This window comes from Microcaecilia unicolor, chromosome 8, assembly GCF_901765095.1.
Source record: "Microcaecilia unicolor chromosome 8, aMicUni1.1, whole genome shotgun sequence".
Taxonomy (NCBI): domain Eukaryota; kingdom Metazoa; phylum Chordata; class Amphibia; order Gymnophiona; family Siphonopidae; genus Microcaecilia; species Microcaecilia unicolor.
Genome location: NC_044038.1, coordinates 233,180,434 through 233,202,973, shown reverse-complemented (window position 1 = coordinate 233,202,973; position 22,540 = coordinate 233,180,434). Strand labels below are relative to the sequence as shown.

The following is a 22,540-nucleotide window of genomic DNA, read 5'->3' as shown; positions in this document are numbered from 1 at the left end:
GAAATATATAGACCTCTATCTATCTTTAATGTCTCTGTGAGGATCAGTACTACACTTTATAAATCTTGGCATATCTCTGCAAAGAATAGCATTTCACTTTTGTATTTTCAGTGTATATGTGCACAGGTCAGCATTACACATTTATATCCCTAGAACATACATGCATTAATCAACATTACATATATATTTATTCAGATTTGATTTTCACTTCCAGGGAAAGGGAATGGGACTTATATACCGCCTTTCTGTGGTTTTTCCAACTACATTCAAAGCAGTTTACATATTATATACAGGTACTTATTTGTACCTGGGACAATGGAGGGTTAAGTGACTTGCCCAGAGTCACAAGGAGCTGCAGTGGGAATTCAACCCAGTTCCCCAGAATCAGAGTCCGCTGCACTAACCACTAGGCTACTCCTCCAATAGCAACATTCCATGTAGCATCTCAAATAGGGAAATGGGACTTGATATACCTCCTTTCTGAGGTTTTTGCAACTACATTCAAAGCGGTTTACATATATTCAGGTACCTATTTTGTACCAGGGGCAATGGAGGGTTAAGTGACTTGCCCAGAGTCACAAGGAGCTGCAGTGGGAATGGAACTCAGTTCCCCAGGATCAAAGTTCACTGCACTAACAACTAGGCTACGCCTCCACTTATTCCACCAATAAGAGCCAACCTCATCAGTGATGTCACAATGGCTTGATTGCCCGTATTCTTGGCTCACTTCTGATATTGTGATGTCATAAGGGAAAGGGGGAAAGGGAAATGGGACTTGATATACCGCCTTTCTGAGGTTTACATATATTCAGGTACTTATTTTGTACCAGGGGCAATGGGGGGTTAAGTGACTTGCCCAGAGCCACAAGGAGCTGCAGTGGGAATCGAACCCAGTTCCCCAGGATCAGAGTCCACTGCACTAACCACTAGGCTACTTCCTCCACTTTAGAACCTCAAGGAAGATAACATTCAAATTGGGTGGGCCAGCTTAACCATTAGCAAAATTAGGTCGTTGCCTCGGGTCACAGCTTCAGTCAAAGCAAAACAATTAGGCATCAGAGGCGGCCACTTCAGTTTGAGCTCATGGGCTCTCCCTATGTGGTTTCTGTGATGGGGGAAATGTAAGGTGAAGGCCTGGGTGTGTCCTTCAGGAGCCAGGGTGACTTTGGGGGTGAAGAAGCAGTCAACTCTAGCCTTCGGTGTAGGGACTGCTACTGTTTCAGCCAGACTTGGGGTTGAGCAGGTGGACCAAAGCGTTGAAAGTGCTTCCTTGAAACCTGTACTGAGTTTTTGCTATGGTGAAGACCCCAGAATCTGAGCTACAGAGTGCTGCATTCTTGGACTCTGGAGGGGGAGGGCTCCCTATTTCTTCCCAGGAGGGGAGCGAAGCAATGGTTTGGAGGCTTTAGAAAGAGGACAGTTACACTGGTGGTGAGCATCTGCAAAGACCTTGGACCTGCTGACCTGACAATAGAGTCTCTGTGGGAGACCAAACAAGATTTAAATTCATCTGTTGTACTGGTTGCTGGGAAATGTGATGAAAGAATATAGAACTTTATCTGCTGATGTGCAAGGCCAGACTCATGGGCTGCAGGCAGCATTCAGTTAGAATGAGCAGTTTGGAGGCAAACAGGAGAAACTATAATGTTTTTGTGAGGCTCAGGCCAAGGGCAAAGACTTTCTAGCTCATAAATTAAAATGTGACCCGCTGAGTGAAAAGGTATCAAAATCAGGGTTACAAATATCAGAGATAAAGGCTATAAAAGTTTGGAGGCGTGAATGGGTCAGTAGAATTGAACTATGCATTTTTAATTTTTTTTTTTTTTTTACAATTTTGATGATTGTAGCATCATTAATTTTAGGAAGATACTGAACAATGATTTTGTGACTTTATTCTTATTTTGATATAGTTTGTGAAATAGATATAACTATTTGGAGTGGCCTAGTGGTTAGGGTGGTGGACTTTGGTCCTGGGGAACTGATTCCCACTTCAGGCACAGGCAGCTCCTTGTGACTTTGGGCAAGTCACTTAACCCTCCATTGCCCCATGTAAGCCGCATTGAGCCTGCCATGAGTGGGAAAGCGCAGGGTACAAATGTAACAAAAATAGATACTATTGGAGATTCTACATGGAATGTTGCTACTATTGGAGATTCTACATGGAATGTTGCTATTCCACTAGCAACATTCCATGTAGAAGGCTGCGCAGGCTTCTGTTTCTGTGAGGCTGACGTCCTGGACGTCAGACTCACAGAAGCAGAAGCCTGCGCGGCCACATTGGTGATCTACAAGGGCCGACTTCTACATGGAATGTTGCTAGTGGAATAGCAACATTCCATGTAGAATCTCCAATAGTAGCAACAGTGGAGGAGTGGCCTAGTGGTTAGGGTGGTGGACTTTGGTCCTGAGGAACTGAGTTCAATTCCCACTTTAGGCACAGGCAGCTCCTTGTGACTCTGGGCAAGTCACTTAACCCTCCATTGCCCCATGTAAGCCGCATTGAGCCTGCCATGAGTGGGAAAGCGCAGGGTACAAATGTAACAAAAATAGATACTATTGGAGATTCTACATGGAATGTTGCTACTATTGGAGGTTCTACATGGAATGTTGCTATTCCACTAGCAACATTCCATGTAGAAGCCTGCGCGGCCACATTGGTGATCTGCAAGGGCCGACTTCTACATGGAATGTTGCTAGTGGAATAGCAACATTCCATGTAGAATCTCAAATAGTAGCAACAGTGGAGGAGTGGCCTAGTGGTTAGGGTGGTGGACTTTGCTCCTGGGGAATTGAGGAACTGAGTTGGATTCCCACTTCAGGCACAGGCAGCTCCTTGTGACTCTGGGCAAGTCACTTAACCCTCCATTGCCCCATGTAAGCCGCATTGAGCCTGTCATGAGTGGGAAAGCGCGGGGTACAAATGTAACAAAAATAAAATATACACTATTGGAGATTCTACATGGAATGTTGCTACTATTGGAGATTCTACATGGAATGTTGCTATTCCACTAGCAACATTCCATGTAGAAGGCTGCGCAGGCTTCTGTTTCTGTGAGGCTGACGTCCTGGATGTCAGACTCACAGAAGCAGAAGCCTGCGCGGCCACATTGGTGATCTACAAGGGCCGACTTCTACATGGAATGTTGCTAGTGGAATAGCAACATTCCATGTAGAATCTCCAATAGTAGCAACAGTGGAGGAGTGGCCTAGTGGTTAGGGTGGTGGACTTTGGTCCTGAGGAACTGAGTTCAATTCCCACTTTAGGCACAGGCAGCTCCTTGTGACTCTGGGCAAGTCACTTAACCCTCCATTGCCCCATGTAAGCCGCATTGAGCCTGCCATGAGTGGGAAAGCGCAGGGTACAAATGTAACAAAAATAGATACTATTGGAGATTCTACATGGAATGTTGCTACTATTGGAGGTTCTACATGGAATGTTGCTATTCCACTAGCAACATTCCATGTAGAAGCCTGCGCGGCCACATTGGTGATCTGCAAGGGCCGACTTCTACATGGAATGTTGCTAGTGGAATAGCAACATTCCATGTAGAATCTCAAATAGTAGCAACAGTGGAGGAGTGGCCTAGTGGTTAGGGTGGTGGACTTTGCTCCTGGGGAATTGAGGAACTGAGTTGGATTCCCACTTCAGGCACAGGCAGCTCCTTGTGACTCTGGGCAAGTCACTTAACCCTCCATTGCCCCATGTAAGCCGCATTGAGCCTGTCATGAGTGGGAAAGCGCGGGGTACAAATGTAACAAAAATAAAATATACACTATTGGAGATTCTACATGGAATGTTGCTACTATTGGAGATTCTACATGGAATGTTGCTATTCCACTAGCAACATTCCATGTAGAAGGCTGCGCAGGCTTCTGTTTCTGTGAGGCTGACGTCCTGGACGTCAGACTCACAGAAGCAGAAGCCTGCGCGGCCACATTGGTGATCTACAAGGGCCGACTTCTACATGGAATGTTGCTAGTGGAATAGCAACATTCCATGTAGAATCTCCAATAGTAGCAACAGTGGAGGAGTGGCCTAGTGGTTAGGGTGGTGGACTTTGGTCCTGAGGAACTGAGTTCAATTCCCACTTTAGGCACAGGCAGCTCCTTGTGACTCTGGGCAAGTCACTTAACCCTCCATTGCCCCATGTAAGCCGCATTGAGCCTGCCATGAATGGGAAAGCACAGGGTACAAATGTAACAAAAATAAATAAATAAATACATCAGTGTTTCCCAAGTTGGTCCTGGAGTACCCCTTTGTCAGTCAAGTTTTCAGGATATCCACAATGAATATATGAGATTGATTTGCACACACTGCCTACATTGTATGCAGATCTGTTTCATGCATATTCATTGTGGATATCCTGAAAAAGACCTGCACGGTCCATCCAGTCTGCCCAACAAGATAAACTCATATGTGCTACTTTTTGTGTATACCTTACCTTGATTTGTACCTGTCCTTTTCAGGGCACAGACCGTGTAAGTCTGCCCAGCACTGTCCCCGCCTCCCACCACCGGCTCTGGCACAGACCGTATAAGTCTGCCCAGCAGCATCTCCGCCTCCCGCCACCGGCTCTGCCACCCAATCTCGGCTAAGCTCCTTAGGATCCATTCCTTCTGAACAGGATTCCTTTATGTTTATCCCACGCGTGTTTGAATTCTGTTACCGTTTTCATTTCCACCACCTCCCGCGGGAGGGCATTCCAAGCATCCACTACTCTCTCCGTGAAAAAATACTTCCTGACATTTTTCTTGAGTCTGCCCCCCTTCAATCTCATTTCATGTCCTCTTGTTCTACCGCCTTTGCACCTCCGGAAAAGGTTCGTTTGCGGATTTATACTTTTCAAATATTTGAACATCTGTATCATATCACCCCTGTTTCTCCTTTCTTCCAGAGTATACATGTTCTGGTCATCAAGTCTCTCCTCATACGTCTTGTAACGCAAATCCCTTACCATTCTCGTAGCTTTTCTTTGCACCGCTTCAATTCTTTTTACATCCTTCGCAAGGTACGGCCTCCAAAACTGTACACAATACTCTAGGTGGGGCCTCACCAACGACTTATACAGGGGCATCAACACCCCCTTTCTTCTGCTGGTCACACCTCTCTCTATACAGCCTAACAACCTTCTAGCTACGGCCACCGTCTTGTCACACTGTTTCGTCGCCTTCAGATCCTCAGATACTATCACCCCAAGATCCCTCTCCCCGTCCATACCTATCAGATTCTCCCCGCCTAACACATACGTCTCCTGAGGATTTCTATTCCCTAAGTGCATCACTTTGCATTTCTTCGCATTAAATTTTAATTGCCAAACCGTAGACCATTCTTCTAGCTTCCTCAGATCCTTTTTCATGTTTTCCACTACCTCCCGGGTGTCCAGTCTGTTACAGATCTTAGTATCATCCGCAAATAGGCAAACTTTACCTTCTAACCCTTCGGCAATGTCACTCACAAATATATTGAACAGAATCGGTCCCAGCACCGATCTTTGAGGCACACCACTACTCACCTTTCCCTCCGAGCGAATGCATTTTGTTGTTTGTGGTGATGTTAAGTTTCAGATGTTGTTTGTTCACTGCCTAGAACTAAAGATATAAATGTTTTTAAATAAATAAAATAAATAAGCCCATTCTGCAACCATAGCTCTGTTCCTCCGTTCCTTATATCGTCAGCCACCACTTCTCTTTTCCTTGTCTCTGATGGCAACTGGTCCAACATCTTCTTAAAGCTCCTTGCAGAAAGATCTACTGAACTAAGAAATGTCGATTTGTCATATGGTGTTCCAGCCACTCCAGTTCTTGTGAAACTCCCATGGTGTCACACAGCACTGGAAGTGTCTTGCATGTGCATATTGTTGCAGGTCTGTCAAAACAGTTCTTCATTCAAGACCTAAAGATGTTTCCAATATGGGGGAAGGGAGATTGCAAACTTTCCCTCATTCTCCATTTCAATGGTATCATCCTGAATTTCCGCCAATCTTCATAATGAAATGCTCAATGGCATCCATCTATCTTGGAGTAGAAGACTCAGCATGATACACACATACCTTATCCTTGCACTTAATTATACTCAAGGTAAAAGTTTTATCAAAGAAATTGCTAATGATAAGAGAGTTCTCCCCCTCCGAAGGGACACCACCTTGCAGAGGTGGAGGGGCTTCCGTGTTTCAATGACTCAGAGGGCTATGCTGTAGGGTTACCCATATCAGACAGGCCTCTGAGGAGAAACCAGACAAAGAGTGTCCCAACCTGGAGGATCCAAGATGGCGTTGAGGGAGGACGTACGCTAGTTGAGTTCCCGTTTTACACCAGAATGCCTGAAGAAGAAGGCGCACTCCCCAGAGAATGGGGAAGAGAAAGGGCAAAGCCATGGTGTTGTCCTCCTCGAACATGGCTGGGGTTCCCACCATTTCTCAGTCTATTTTGGAGAGATTCGGGGTCATAACATCGCGGATATCGGTTCCTGCTTCGGGGAACAGCAAGGCTTTATTGCCGAATCTCAGTGGAGAGGGAGTGACTTTGAGTCCCCCTGTTGGCACGACCCCTCCAAGACCCGGAAACAGTATTGCTTCGCTATGGAGGTCAATAATGGAAACGCCCGAAGTGGGTTAGGATTTTCACGTGACCTGAGGAGGTCCTGGCGCAGCATCGACTCCGGATAATAAACCAACTGGGGGATTGGAGAGTGAGCTCTTCCCCCCAAAGATATCTAGAGCGGTTTCTGTGAAGAAATTGGATTTGGTGAAGCCAATAATGTCATAATGGACGTACTATAGGAACTGCTGCAGAGTGTGAATAACTCTCTTCTTCAGATGTTTAAAATTTTTCAGAATGTGAGTTAAAGAATTTATATTAATACTTATCTAACAAAGTGGAAGTCCAAGATATAAAAATAGAGACTTTGATTACGGAAATGGCTTCTCTATGAAAATCAGATAATTTGGTAATTAAGAATAGTCATCTTTCTTGTAAAAAATTGGAATTTCTGGAGAACCAATTAAGGAAAAACAACTTGAGAATGATAAATTTACCTATAATATCTTATATGTTAGCTACTGAATTCTTGAAGAAATATTTCTCTGATACTTTGTTAATACTTTCTGATAGCCACCTTTTGGTGACTAAAGTGATTTATACTTCCTTTAAAATTTTCTTTATCAGAGAAAAGAGATGTAAGTTTAACTGACATTTTGGAAAATTCAGAAGTTATAGATAGAGTTATATTATTAGTGACTTTCACCTTTGATTTAGATAGGAACAATGTTTTGAAATTGTATTTCCGATACATGGTTGATAGTTTTTTGGGTTCAAAGATGCATATATTTCCTGACACATCAAGGGAATCACAGACTGGGAGGTGTGAAGTCTTGGCTTTCAAGCCAGGAATCATTGCCCTAGGTGGGACCTTCCTAGCGCAATTCCCTTGTAATTGTTTTATTTCCTTATTACTTATTTATTTGAACCTAAGAAATTATAAGAGTTTGTGGAAACAGATGAAGAATGCTCTGCAGCAACTTCCTTCAGTTACCACTGTACCGGCTGCAATAACCGATTAACCTTCCTCCCTCAGAAAATGTGAAGTGTAAGATTAACCATTTTGAGTTTTTCTTATTTTCTTTAAGATTGTTTTCCTGATCTTGGATCTTCCAATTGTGGACAATTGTATAAATATATATGTTGTTGAGAGAAAATGTTTTCCTTTTTCTTTATATTAATTTCTGTATTTCCTTACATTTATGTGATAAATGTGAATGTAATTATGTAAAATGATAAAAAAAAAAGATAAGAGAGTTCTCACTGTCTGCAAATTGTGTTCCAACCCTCAAGGGAAATGTTTTTCTCCCTATTTCTTAACACAGGTCTCGATGCTCAGAGCCATTAGTGCCAGACTAACGTCCACATTTGTCAATGCTGAGAGCCAATGAGCAAGTGAGACAACGAGCTCGCCAGCTCACAGCGCAATGAGGACATTCACTATTCTTAGTCCCCGATGCTCAGCAGACAGCGCCAAAAAAGGGAATTTTTCAGCTGAAAACTCTACACCAGCTTGGAGCTGGCATTAGGGTGTCACTTTTCTGTTAGCTCAAAGCAGTCCCTCGGATCTTCGGCATTGCATCCATGTCCCGGCAGCCTCCAGCACTTGCTGTTCTGCTATCTCCGAAGTCCTTGACATCTGTTTTGGGGTGGGGTGGGAGTTGCTTAAGCAAGTTACACTGTTTGAATTGGTGTCCACGTTGTTGTTGATGGGGGGTCTGGGGGAAGCTGCTCTTTTGGTTCGAATGGTGGCACTCTACAGGCTCTTGTGCAGGCAACTCTTCCTCCTCCTTCCCTCCTCCCCCCTCTGGTGTTTTGGGCATTTGCTCAAGAGCTGTGCTTAACACACAACTCTTCAGTGTATGCGCCAGTCACCATCCACCTGCTGAACTTCCTAATGCTCAATGCTATGAGCGCCTATATTTGCATCTCAGCATTGAGCATTAGGCAGTTGTTCTTCTGCACTGATCTGGTGGTATCTCTTCGGCATTGTTCAGTACAGTACCGGAGTTTTGAGCATCTGCCCAACAGTAAGAAGTACCATTCTGAGTCAACCCAATGGTCCATTGAGTCTCCTATCCTTTATCCAACAGTGGCCAGTGTGGGTCCCTTGGAAGTGCCTGGAAGGTTCTAACAGGAAAGTTCATTCCATCTTTTAATTCTGTGAGGGAATAACACTGAAGTCTATGATGCTCTTCACATACCTATGGCTCTTAGTTCTGGTTTTCATGTGCTTCCCAAATTCTCACCAGCTAAAAAGTGTGAAAATAACCACTTCAACACTATCAAAGTTATTGTTTTTACTGTTAACTTACATTAATTTATATCAAAACTGGTAGAAAAGCCAGAAATCCCTAAATAAGCTTAGGTGGCTCAAATTGGCATATTACAAAAACGAGAAAAAAAAGCCCCAAAGGTCACCCATGGGGCAAAAAGATATAGAAATTGTCCAAATTTTATTAGATGCCGCTGAGGTATGCGTACCATTTTTTTCATTTCTGTTCAATTTAGGGGAATTTTCTCTTTTGTTTCATTTTAATAATTCCCCCCTCCCCTTTTACAAAACCGTGCAAGTGGCCTGCTGGTGCAGTAATGCCAACACAGCCCATTTCAACTCTACTTGAAAAATTGGTTCCAGGGACAAAGATATGATGTCTAAGTCCAAATTTTGGACGTTTTCCACAAAACATCCAAAATCCAAATAGGAAATAAAGATGTGGCCATGTTTGAAGATTTGTTATTGACATTTCTGAGGCGACATGCCTGATATCTAAAGATGGGCTAGTTAGTTTGGTGATATTTAATAAATTATAACTTGTATGAATTGATATATGTAATCTGCATCAAATCTTTTTTTTTTTTTTTTTTTGATAGACCAAGGCTTTAAGTTATAACCTCAATTAAATTACAGTCAACAGATGATAGAGTAAGCCTTATGGAGGTAAAAGTGAAAAATGACTTTGTTATGGAAGTATTCCAACGCTACATAACGCTTTACTTGGAAATGGCCTCACAGTCTGTCTTATACACACATACATACACTTAAACTTCTTGCAAATCATAAATACAAAAGACCTGCAGTTCAAGCACAAGCACTTAATAGCCAACATTAGTCATGCAGCAAGTTGTAATATAGCAATTAGAGTGCAATATTAAAAAAACAAAACCCTCTTCTATCAGTGCAATGGGGCCTGAGCTGGAAGTACTGTAAGCCACGCAAGGTTACAAATTCTCATGAACATTAAAGAGCTGGCACAGTCAGTGTACGAGATATCTCCAGCGAAATCTGATCAAAGCCTGAGTCAGTAAGTTCTAGGCCTTGTTATGCTGTGGTAACGAGAGGCGATACATCAAATCAAACAAACTCAACTATATGCGGTGCCCCACTTTAGATCAAATGTAGAGATCAAGAGTTGAGATGTGCTTAATTCTGATAGCATTTTAGAAAGGTTTTTGCCAACATAAATCCTTTCTAGTAGCACGATAGAAATGATAAGTAGTAATAGTAGTATTTGAGCCATATAAGTGGGAAAAAAACAATGGAGAAAACTTACGTATATAAGCATCAGCGCTTACACGTGTCTTTGAGTTCTGTGGCTAGTGTAAACGGTCCTGCCTAAAATACATGCACTGTGAAGGAGTGTACAGGAAGTGGCCGGTCATCCTTAATAACACTCCCTCACAGGGTCACATTAGGAGTAGAGAAGGCATGCGTTAAGCAGGAAGCTAGGAGCAGATTCAGATTTAAAATCCCCAGGGGGAGAACAGAACAGACAGGCCCCTGGGAAGATGCCTATGCCTAGCCTGCAGTGACTGAGGGTAGCCTCTGTTCCCTGCTAGCAACAGGTGAGAGAAGACTCCAAATCTGGCCAGCTGGGGGAACTGCTGAGAAGGAGTCTGAAGTACAGCCTGAAAGGTAGGACAGGCCTTTATATATACATGGAGCAGAGACTGCTAGAACTCATTGTTGTGTTTGACTGTCATAGGCCTTCATGGTGGTTATAGTTATAGTGAAGGGTTACTTATGTTAACTGACTTGCCTGCCTGAGAAAGAAGGCAGGCTTATTTATTTATCTAGATTTTGCTCACACCTTTTTCAGTAGTAGCTCAAGGTGAGTTACATTCAGGTACATTGGATATTTCTCTATCCCTGGAGGGCTCACAATCTAAGTTTGCACCTGAGGCAATGGAGGATTAAGTGACTTGCCCAAGATCACAAGGAGCAGCAGTGGGATTTGAACCGGCCACCAGTGCTCTAACCACTAGGCCACTCCTCCACTCCACTGCTATGTAGTGAATAACAAAATCTTTTCTTCTGGTTTAAACTGTCTGCTGCCTGTATCTGTGAAGTCTCCATGCCTGGTTGCCATCCACATTACCACACGCACGTATTTGCACTGCTACAATAATATTCTACTTTCCTTTGTAGACTAGGCTTCAAATAGACACACAGGTGCCCTTTTACAAAGCAGAGGTAGGGCTACCGCGTGTATAGCGTGCTCCAGATTGACACTACTGCCTGCTTAGTGAGCCCACCTGGTGGTAATTTCAAAGCTGGCGTGCGCTGCTTCCTGTGATAGAAAATATTTTTCTATTTTCTACCGCGGGGGGGGGGGGGGGGGGGGGTCCCAGCGGTAATCAGCAACACGGCCACATTGATGTGCAGAATACTGCATGTGTAGCGCTCTTACTGCTAGGTCAATAGGTGGAGGTAAGGGCTCAGGCAGTAAATAGCCATGTGCTAGGGGCCATTTACTGCCCCCATTTTCAAAAAAGCCTTTTTCCCCCCAAGTTGCACAGGCCACTTTTACTGCACCTTAGTTATAGACCAACTCTGTTCTTGTACCAAATACCCTCACAATATCTTACCTGGTGTTTCAGTAAATATGATCCCACATGAAACCATCCTTTATTTTAGTTATCAAAATTTCATATTTATTTATTTATTTATCAATGTATTTATACCCCACATTATCCCCACAAACATGCAGGCTCAATGTGGCTTACAAAACCAGAGAGAGAGAGAGATCTCTGGGTGATATCAGATACAAATTTGAATTGACGAGCAAAAGTGCAAGAAAGAAGACATTTTAAATAGAACATTACAAAAAAATGGGTCCAACCAGAATCCATGTTTGCATGCTTGCAGGGGTTATAGTCCTACAAAGGTCCTGTAGAAAATGTTTTCACAAACAGATGCATTTTTAGTGCCTTGCGAAAGAGAAAGTAGTCGCTCAGACTGGTTATGGCTCTGGGAAGTGCATTCCAGTTGCGCGTACTGATGAAGGGAAAGTTGACGCCTGAATAGAGCCATGCTTACAACCTTTCCAGCTTGGGTAATGCAAGGTGAGATATTATCAAGATGTTGGGTCAGCATTTCTGGCAGGCAAGTCGATCATGTTCAGCATGTAACTTGGTACAGTCCCGTTGATGATTTTGTGTACCATGGTGCAAACCTTGAATACAATTCGCTCCTTGATTGGAAGCCAGTGAAGTTTAGCAAGAAGAGGCTTTGCGCTATTGAACCGGGCTTTATTGAAGATAAGTCTTGCCGCTGTATTTTGGGCAATCCAACCTTGTGATTGATCCCTCTTGCAAAGACAAACTGTTTTAAGCTCTTGTGATAGTAGTTATTAAAATCATGTGTAAGTTACTTTTCAGCCACAGCTAGTGTTACCCCTCCTCCATCAATCTCAATCAAAATTGCACAACAAATGATTTTAACCATGATATTGGATGAATGATCATGGCCAACTAATTATCCTCCATACTCTTTGGCATAAAATAAGATCTAATTTATTTCCATTATAATCGGTTGGGGTGCAGACCGTTTGAATAAAGTTCATATTACCCATAAGAGACATGAAATAGAATTACCTCCAGCTAAAACTTGATTGACATGGATATTAAAATTATTGAGTATCAAGAAGTTAAACACTGTAGGGATAATTCTGCAATCAGTTCTACAAAAAAAAAGTCAACAAAGGATCCTTTCCCCTTGGGAAATTCTAAATTAAACAAAGGAGTAAGTCCTGAATTAACATCCAAGAGACACTCAACAAGGTGAATGGCTTGAATCACAATTTCATATAAACTCAAAGAACTTTTAAAAACAATTTATAGCAAACCTTGTGAGGTTTATGACTGGCTAGATATTTCTTTGTTTTTAATCTGACAGCTTTTTTATTTATTTGAAAGCTTCCCATATGTAACCCGAGGGTTTTTTAAAAAAAAACCTTTGGGGGTGTTTTCGGAAAAACAAGATTCGAAAGTGCCAAACCTCTACGAGAAAAACTGCACTGGCTCCCAATCAAAGAACGTATTGCGTTCAAAATCTGCACCCTGGTTCATAAAATCATCTACGGCAATGCCCCGGGATACATGACAGACCTCATAGACCTACCAAACAGAAACACAACAAGATCAACATGAATATACCTAAATCTCCACCACCCAAGCTGCGAAGGACTCAAATACAAATCAACTTATGCAGCCAGCTTCTCTTATATAAGCACGCAACTATGGAACGCACTACCAATTGCCGTGAAAACAACATACGACCACCCAAACTTCCGGAAACTCATAAGTACATAAGTACATAAGTAGTGCCATACTGGGAAAGACCAAAGGTCCATCTAGCCCAGCATCCTGTCACCGACAGTGGCCAATCCAGGTCAAGGGCACCTGGCACGCTCCCCAAACGTAAAAACATTCCAGACAAGTTATACCTAAAAATGCGGAATTTTTCCAAGTCCATTTAATAGCGGTCTATGGACTTGTCCTTTAGGAATCTATCTAACCCCTTTTTAAACTCCGTCAAGCTAACCGCCCGTACCACGTTCTCCGGCAACGAATTCCAGAGTCTAATTACACGTTGGGTGAAGAAAAATTTTCTCCGATTCGTTTTAAATTTACCACACTGTAGCTTCAACTCATGCCCTCTAGTCCTAGTATTTTTGGATAGCGTGAACAGTCGCTTCACATCCACCCGATCCATTCCACTCATTATTTTATACACTTCTATCATATCTCCCCTCAGCCGTCTCTTCTCCAAGCTGAAAAGCCCTAGCCTTCTCAGCCTCTCTTCGTAGGAAAGTCGTCCCATCCCCACTATCATTTTCGTCGCCCTTCGCTGTACCTTTTCCAATTCTACTATATCTTTTTTGAGATACGGAGACCAGTACTGAACACAATACTCCAGGTGCGGTCGCACCATGGAGCGATACAACGGCATTATAACATCCGCACACCTGGACTCCATACCCTTCCTAATAACACCCAACATTCTATTCGCTTTCCTAGCCGCAGCAGCACACTGAGCAGAAGGTTTCAGCGTATCATCGACGACAACACCCAGATCCCTTTCTTGATCCGTAACTCCTAAAGACTAACCTATTCGAAAAGGCATACCCTAATGACCCAACCTAAATGCCTGAACCCTGCTACACTACAAGATAAAAGTTCGTACTGGACATAACCTAACCCTTCTTCCTTACAACCCCCAATATGCCTATCACATTTGATCATTACTCTGCCATAACCTCACTTTGTATTTGTTCATACTGGTATTGGCGATTGCCTCTACTTTACTATGTAAGCCACATTGAGCCTGCAAATAGGTGGGAAAATGTGGGATACAAATGTAACAAATAAAATAAATTGTTAACCCTACTCCTCTCTAATTATGTCTCATTGTATAGATACAAGAATAATCTTCAGGATAAAGAAAGTTTCAGATCATCCTGTTTTCTTCACTTACCCATATAATAGTTTATTTGCACTTACTATACCTCCCAAGCTAAATTTGCGTAACTAAAATAAAGGATGGTTTCATGTGGGATCATATTCAGTGAAACAGGTTTGCAGGCTAAAAACAGAAAAACTCAGAAAAGAACTACAATATTTGATAGGATAGACAGTATCGCTCAGCAGTAGCACAATCAGTCAAAGGTGAAGTAGAGGAAATAGGGAAAAGGGAGAGAAACAGTACTTAGAGCAAAAACCAGGGAAAGGGGAGGACTTAACAGTGCGATATGAGAACCCAACTCTTTATGTGATTAATTGAAAGCGTGTTCGAAAAATCAGGTTTCAAAGCTTTATAAAACTTTTGAAAGGAAAGTTCAGACTGTATCACCAACGAAAAGGAGTTCCGTTGGGCAGGAGCTGCAAAAAAGAATGCATGGTGGTGGGTGGATTCAAGTTGAGCTACTTTAGGATGAGGAAGGACAAGACAATGGCCATTTATCGATTGGAGAAGGTATGCCGGGAAATAGGGAACTGAGAGCAGAAAGATAGACAGGAAGACCAACTCTATGAGCCTTAAAAACGAGCATGAGGAGTTTGAATGAAATACATTTTTCTATTGGAAGCCAGTGGAGTTTTCGAAACAGGGGAGAAACATGATCAAATTTTCATGTGTGACATATCAGTTTAATAGCCATGTTTTGTATCAATTGAAGCTTCCTCAGGTTTGAGCGAGAGCATCGTAAATAGACAATGTTACAGTAATCAAGCCTAGTTATCAATAAAGACAGCACAAGAGAGTGAAATGTGCCTTGATCGAAATATATGCCAACTGAACGTAATTGACGGAGTATGTAGAAACTAGTTTTGCACAGGCTAGAAATTTGGGCAGAAAAAGTAAGACCAGAATCGAGGATGATTCCCAAATAGCGAAATGACTCCACTGGGCAAATACGAGTCCCAAAGAAATTCAAAGGAATAATAGGTGTGGAAAGACCACAAGTGAACCAACATGCCACTGTTTTTTCTTTGTTTAGAAACAATTTGTGGACAGTTAACTAATTGGCCATAGATAGATGCCCACATCTATAGCACAGGTGACACCACAGACACAGCTACCCTCAGTTCCCTACGCACACCACACTCCTATAAACACACTCTGCATATGCACTACCCAAGAACTAACACAAACTCTTCATGTATGGCCTATTGAATTAGCATGTGGAGAAAGGGGAAGTATGTCATTGATTCACAGTGTGAACATACACTTTTCAATTTGTTTATCATTAGGTTTCTTGTTTTTTCCTTCAGTATGCTATTAACTGCAGTCACTTGCCTTAACACATGAATTTTTTCTTACTTTAATACAACTAATTAACTGACCCTACACAAGCTCTTCGTTCTGTTTGTTTTCTTATTAATTAGGTCAGTTCAACACCACTGGAGTGAGGATGCGGTAAATTTATCAATTGTCCATATTGCCAGCACTGTACCTGTAGAAATTCTGCATCATAATCAGCCCAAAGTCTCTATCCTATAAACAAATTAAAAACAAATTCTTAGTTTTTACATCCCATCTCTCCCAGGTGCCACATCCTTGGGGGAACAAGTCTTTCTCCCTTCCCCACTACACTACTGTGCCTAGGGGTACCTACAGGTGAATCCAATCTTGGTTTCTAGATGGGATGACTGCATTTTCAGGATAAGCATGGGCGCCAACATTTCAAAATGATTGGGGATGCCATACACAATGCATGTTACCTCTTCCAGGACACAATGAAGGATCTTGCTCAGTACTGGGGGTGCTCAGCACCTACTGGCATCCCCATTGTGCTACTTATAGGAACCAGCTCTGTGGATGCCAGTAGGTGCTGAGCACCCCCAGTACTGAGCAAGGTCCTTCATCCACCACCCTAACCACTAGGCCACTCCTCCACTGTTGCTACTATTGGAGATTCCACATGGAATGTTGCTATTCCACTAGCAACATTCCATGTAGAAGTCGGCCCTTGCAGATCACCAATGTGGCCGCGTAGGCTTCTGCTTCTGTGAGTCTGACGTCCTGCACGTACGTGCAGGACGTCAGACTCACAGAAACAGAAGCCTGTGCAGCCTTCTACATGGAATGTTGCTAGTGGAATAGCAACATTCCATGTAGAATCTCCAGTAGTAGCAACATTCCATGTAGAATCTCCAATAGTATCTATTTTATTTTTGTTACATTTGTACCCCGCGCTTTCCCACTCATGGCAGGCTCAATGCGGCTTACATGGGGCAATGGAGGGTTAAGTGACTTGCCCACAGTCCCACAAGCAACATTCCATGTAGAAGTCGGCCCTTGCAGATCACCAATGTGGCCACGCAGGCTTCTGCTTCTGTGAGTCTGACGTCCTGCACAGGACATCAGACTCACAGAAACAGAAGCCTGCGCAGCCTTCTACATGGAAAGTTGCTAGTGGAATAGCAACATTCCATGTGGAATCTCCAATAGTAGCAACAGTGGAGGAGTGGCCTAGTGGTTAGGGTGGTGGATGAAGGACCTTGCTCAGTACTGGGGGTGCTCAGCACCTACTGGCATCCACAGAGCTGGTTCCTATAAGTAGCACAATGGGGATGCCAGTAGGTGCTGAGCACCCCCAGTACTGAGCAAGATCCTTCATTGTGTCCTGGAAGAGGTAACATGCATTGTGTATGGCATCCCCAATCATTTTGAAATGTTGGCGCCCATGCTTATCCTGAAAATGCAGTCATCCCATCTAGAAACCAAGATTGGATTCACCTGTAGGTACCCCTAGGCACAGTAGTGGAGTGGGGAAGGGAGAAAGAGTTGTTCCCCCAAGGATGTGGCACCTGGGAGAGATGGGATGTAAAAACTAAGAATTTGTTTTTAATTTGTTTATAGGATAGAGACTTTGGGCTGATTATGATGCAGAATTTCTACAGGTACAGTGCTGGCAATATGGACAATTGATAAATTTGTAGTGGACTTTTACAGTATGTTATGTTCTTAGTGATCTGTGGATCAACTAGTGTAAGCCGAAGTGCCTGTCTCACAAAGATCGTGAATGATAACACTGCTGTTCTTTTGTAAGTTGATTTATTTGGTCCAGTAGAAATCATTACTATATTACAGTTAGATTTAATTTTCATATGTGCCTATCAGGCTCATCTTCAAAAGAGACATTCATCCAAAAAGTGACATATCAGCCTTTGGACATTTATCTCACAGAAATCAGCATTATCAAAACCTGTTTTTAGATGTCTTTCTCTGAAGTCCGTCAGAATCTCAAGGGGGCGTGCTCAAGGCAGGATTGGGGCGTTCCTAAGACATGGACGTCTTCAGCAATAATGGAACAAAACAAAGACGTCCAAGACTAAAACTTAGACATTTTGAGCTAGAACTGTTTTTATAATGAATAGCTGCGGTGGGAATTGAACCCACTTCCCCAGGATCACAGTCTTCTGCACTGACCAGTAGGTTACGCCTCTACTCCACACAAGAGGTGCCCCAAATGACCAGATGACCACTGGAGGGACTTGGGGATCACCTCCCCTTACTCCCCCCAAATCACAAATCATTTTCCAATCAGCTTTTTCAAAAGGAAAAGATAGACTTTTTTTTGTAGAAAATGACCTTTCCTGTTCTGATTTTGGACGTTTTACAAAAAATGTCCAAATTCAGACTTAGATATCATATCCAAAAATGCCCCTTGTGCATTTGACTTGCCCAAGGTCACAAGCAGCAACAGTGGGAATTGAACCCATGTTGCCAGGATCAAAACCTGCTGCACTAACCATTAAGCCACTCCTCCTCTGTTTTGGATGGCTTGCATTTGGACATCCTTTGTTCAAATATGGACCAAATCACAGGACGTCGATAGTATTTTCAAACACGAAAGATAGACGTCCATCTTTTTTGAAAATGACCTTCTTTTCTGTTTGGAATTTGGACGTCTTTGTAAAATGTCCAAATTCTGATTCAGACATTTCTTTCAAAAATGCCCCTCTATATGTCTTGTCAACAATTGTTTCAAGGTCCTCTGCATTCTGGTCTAGATTCTATATATGGCACCCCAAAAATCAGCGCCAGAAGACACGCTATTCTATAAACCGCGCTTAAAGTTAGGTGTGGTTTATAGAATAGTTCAATACGCCCAGAGGTAAATTTAGGCACCGCCATTCATAGCAATGAAAATGTAGTGCAAATACCCACGTCTAAATTTATGCGCGGAGACTTCGTATTCTATAATAAGGTGTGTAACTCAAAACGTCCCCAATCAGCCCTTTCAACGCCCATGACCTTCCCATTTCTGATCCCTCTTTTTTGGGCGAGGATCTCATGCCTAAGTTTATGCACATAAGATCTAATTAAATCTAAGACGTGCCAATAATTGCTTGTTAAAAAGCCAATTATTGGCACTAATTGGCTCATTATATAATTAAATTGCACGCGCAAACTGAGCACATGCTCAAATTTGTGTGTGCCATTTTTATAGAATTCAAGGGTCTATGTGTACATACATGCAGAATTATTCACTACACATTTTACATTTGTAATGTTTTTATTTAACATTTAGGGCCCTGTTTACTAAGCCGTGCTATAGGAGCGCTAGCATTTTTAATGCATGCTAAAAATTAGCATGCACTAATACTAGAGAGGCTCATAGGACTATATGGGCATCTCTAATGTTTAGAATGCACTAATTTTAGCGTGCGCTAGAAATGCTAGTGCATCTTAGTAAACAGGACTCTTAATTTGATGTTTTTCATCTGTTACATCCTGATGCAGTTAGAAGCCAAAACACGGCCCTGTTAGGTATTATATGATTATAATTTTTATAATTATTTTTCTTTTAATGAAGTATATTTATTGTGTGGTTTTTTTGTGTGTGTGTTTTTTTGTACACAGTCTGTATTTTTCCTATTAAGGATATGGCAACTGGGGGAGATGGGATAGGTGATGGCATGAACCATCCACCTCTAAAACTGCACTCTGGTGAAAAGTTGCCGCCTCCTCCTCCACCTTTTCAGAATTGTCCTGAATGGCTGTAGCTTATTGTAAAGTAAAAGGAGAAAGCAATCCACCGAGGTGGATGAACACAAACTCCCAGGAAAACGAACTGTCAAAATAGGAAGTGGGAAGTGGACCAATGACTCCAGGGAAATGGGATTATGGTGATAAAGGAAACAGCTTTATTCGCAGACTCGACACAGTACTGTGTTTCGGCCACAGGCCTGCCTCAGGAGTCTTAAATGATTCACGTTGCATGAAAAAGTGGATATTGTTAGAGTAATCTTGATAAAGACTTTTAAAGAAATAATGTAAGCAGTGTAGCGTCTCGGTAACATAACATAGTAGATGACGGCAGAAAAAGACCTGCACGGTCCATCCAGTCTGCCCAACAAGACAAACATATGTGTAAACCTTACCTTGATTTGTACCTGCCTTATTCAGGGCACAGACCATACAAGTCTGCCCAGCAGTATTTCCCGCCTCCCAACCACCAGTCCCGCCTCCCATCACCGGCTCTGGTACAGACCGTATAAGTCTGCCCTCCCCTATCCTCGCATCCCAACCACCACCCCCTCTTCCCCCCAACTGCTCCGCCACCCAATTTCAGCTAAGCTTCTGAGGATCCATTCCTTCTGCACAGGATTCCTTTATGCCTATCCCATGCATGTTTGAATTCCGTTACCGTTTTCGTCTCCACCACCTCCCGCGGGAGGGCATTCCAAGCGTCCACCACCCTCTCCGTGAAAAAATACTTCCTGACATCCTTCCTGAGGCTGCCCCCCTTCAACCTCATTTCATGTCCTCTCGTTCTACCGCCTTCCCATCTCTGGTATCGTCATTGGTCCACTTCCTACTTCCTATTTTGACACTGTAGCTTATTGTACCCACTCCCTTAAAGGCACAGTGCTGGGCTGGCTGCAGTCTCATTTTACATTCTTAACGACATTATTGGCTTATGAACTCTGCACATTTAAAGAAGCAGCTCCAACAGGACACTGCTACTCAGAAAATGCCGTTTGGATAAAAGATCTAACTCCCCTTCCACGGCAGCACCATTCGGTAGCTGCCCACATTGTCTAGTGGGAAATCCAGGCTTGACCTGGACCACATGCATAACGGTGAACAGTTATCTCATAAGCTATGCTTTGGATTACATGCATGTGAATTTAGGACACTGGTGATCATGAAAAAGTCACATCAGCTGCAAACTGTAATAATAACTTTTCTTTTATTATCACTCTTGTGTTTGGAAACTACCACATACATCATGCACCAAATCTAATAGCCAGAGATTTTTTACCCTGGAAGCAACTGTTTGCACGTTTTTTGAAGTGTGATTGAAATTTGTTTTTTTTTTTGTTGCTGTTGTTACATTTGCACCCCACACTTTCCCACTCATGGCAGGCTCAATGCGGCAGGCAATGGAGGGTTAAGTGACTTGCCCAGAGTCACAAGGAGCTGCCTGTGCTGGGAATCGAACTCAGTTCCTCAGGACCAAAGTCCACCACCCTAACCACTAGGCCACTCCTCCACTGTTGCTACCATTTGAGATTCTACATGGAATGTTGCTATTCCACTAGCAACATTCCATGTAGAAGTCGGCCCTTGCAGATCACCAACGTGGCCGCGCAGGCTTCTGCTTCTGTGAGTCTGACATCCTGCACATACGTGCAGGACATCAGACTCACAGAAACAGAAGCCTGCGCAGCCTTCTACATGGAATGTTGCTAGTGGAATAGCAGCATTCCATGTAGAATCTCCAATAGTATCTATTTTATTTTTGTTACATTTGTACCCTGCGCTTTCCCACTCATGGCAGGCTCAATGCGGCTTAGATGGGGCAATGGAGGGTTAAGTGACTTGCCCAGAGTCACAAGGCACTGCCTGTGCCTGAAGTGGGAATCGAACTCAGTTCCTCAGTTCCCCAGGACCAAAGTCCACCACCCTAACCACTAGGCCACTCCTCCACTCTAAAGCATGCTAGGATCCTGCTTGGTTAAAAGACATCCTGTACATTCACACTTCTGCAGTGAAGCCCAGTCCTAAAACCACTTCATGTTTGGAACAACAAAGATGTCCTTGTAAGCGAGTTGTACCGCTAGCTGGACTGCTGTTGTTCATCTGATATACTGACACTCTGCTAATGTGCTACCAAAAGTGCCGGACCATACCTGATGGTGGTTTGCTCAGTTGGAGCAGCAGGGACAGATCGAGAGATTAATAGCCCATCAGCTTTGTACCTGGGATGTCATTAACGATGCAGCAAGGATGAATAATTGCTAACACAGACCAAAAATAGTTCATTACACCTAGAGTCTGCCATCCTGTAGTAATGTTGCAGATTTAATGCAGTGAAGTCTGGTATTACCTCTGTACAAGTGGCAGCCCAAAATACGGCATGATTGTGGCATTGCCTGGCAGTGCAACACCTCTTCGTGAAAAAACTTCACTGGCCTCCTATCAGAGAACGAATCTACTACTACTACTTGACATTTCTAGAGCGCTACGAGGGTTACGCAGTGCTGTACAGTTTAACAAAAAAGGACAGTCCCTGCTCGAAGGAGCTTACAATCTAAAGGACGAAATGACAAGTTGGGGCAGTCTAGATTTCTTGAATAGAGGTAAAGTGGTTAGGTGCCAAAGGCGACATTGAAGAGGTGGGCTTTGAGCAAGGATTTGAAGATGGGCAGGGAAGGGGACTGGCGTATGGGCTCAGTGAGTTTATTTCAGTTTCAAGGTCCACACATTAATCCACAAGATTATCCACGGTGAATCCCCATGCTATATGCTCAATCTGATTGACCTTCCCACCAGAAACATGTCTGTGACTTCGCAAACTTACCTCAACCTACATTACCCCAATTGCAAAGGACTGAAGTACAAAACTTATTACGGATCCAACTTTTCCTTCTTAGGCAGCCAACTCTGGAATGCCCTCCCCAGAACTATCCGATCAATCAGTGACTATCTACCCTTCCGGAAATCACTAAAACCCCATCTGTTTAAGCAAGCCTACCCACATGAGCCAGACTAATCCTATGAACCCATCTACCCATCACATATCCAAGAGAAAATGACATTGACCTAGATTATTCTCCCACCAAATTTCCCTATGCTTTTCCCATGTGCCATCACCCTCCGCCTCCTCTACCCCTCCTCCAATGCTCACTTACCCTTGATCATACCTCTCCTACTCCCATCACTTTTGCTCCTCTCTATCTATTACCTATTTCTTTTATTATTCTG

General features: G+C 43.0%; 1 protein-coding gene across 1 annotated transcript in view; it reads left to right on the top strand.

Moving 5' to 3' along the window:
* CTNNBL1 (catenin beta like 1) overlaps positions 1–22,540 on the top strand; it is a 297,567-nt gene that overhangs the window by 41,502 nt on the left and 233,525 nt on the right. The window lies entirely within an intron of this gene.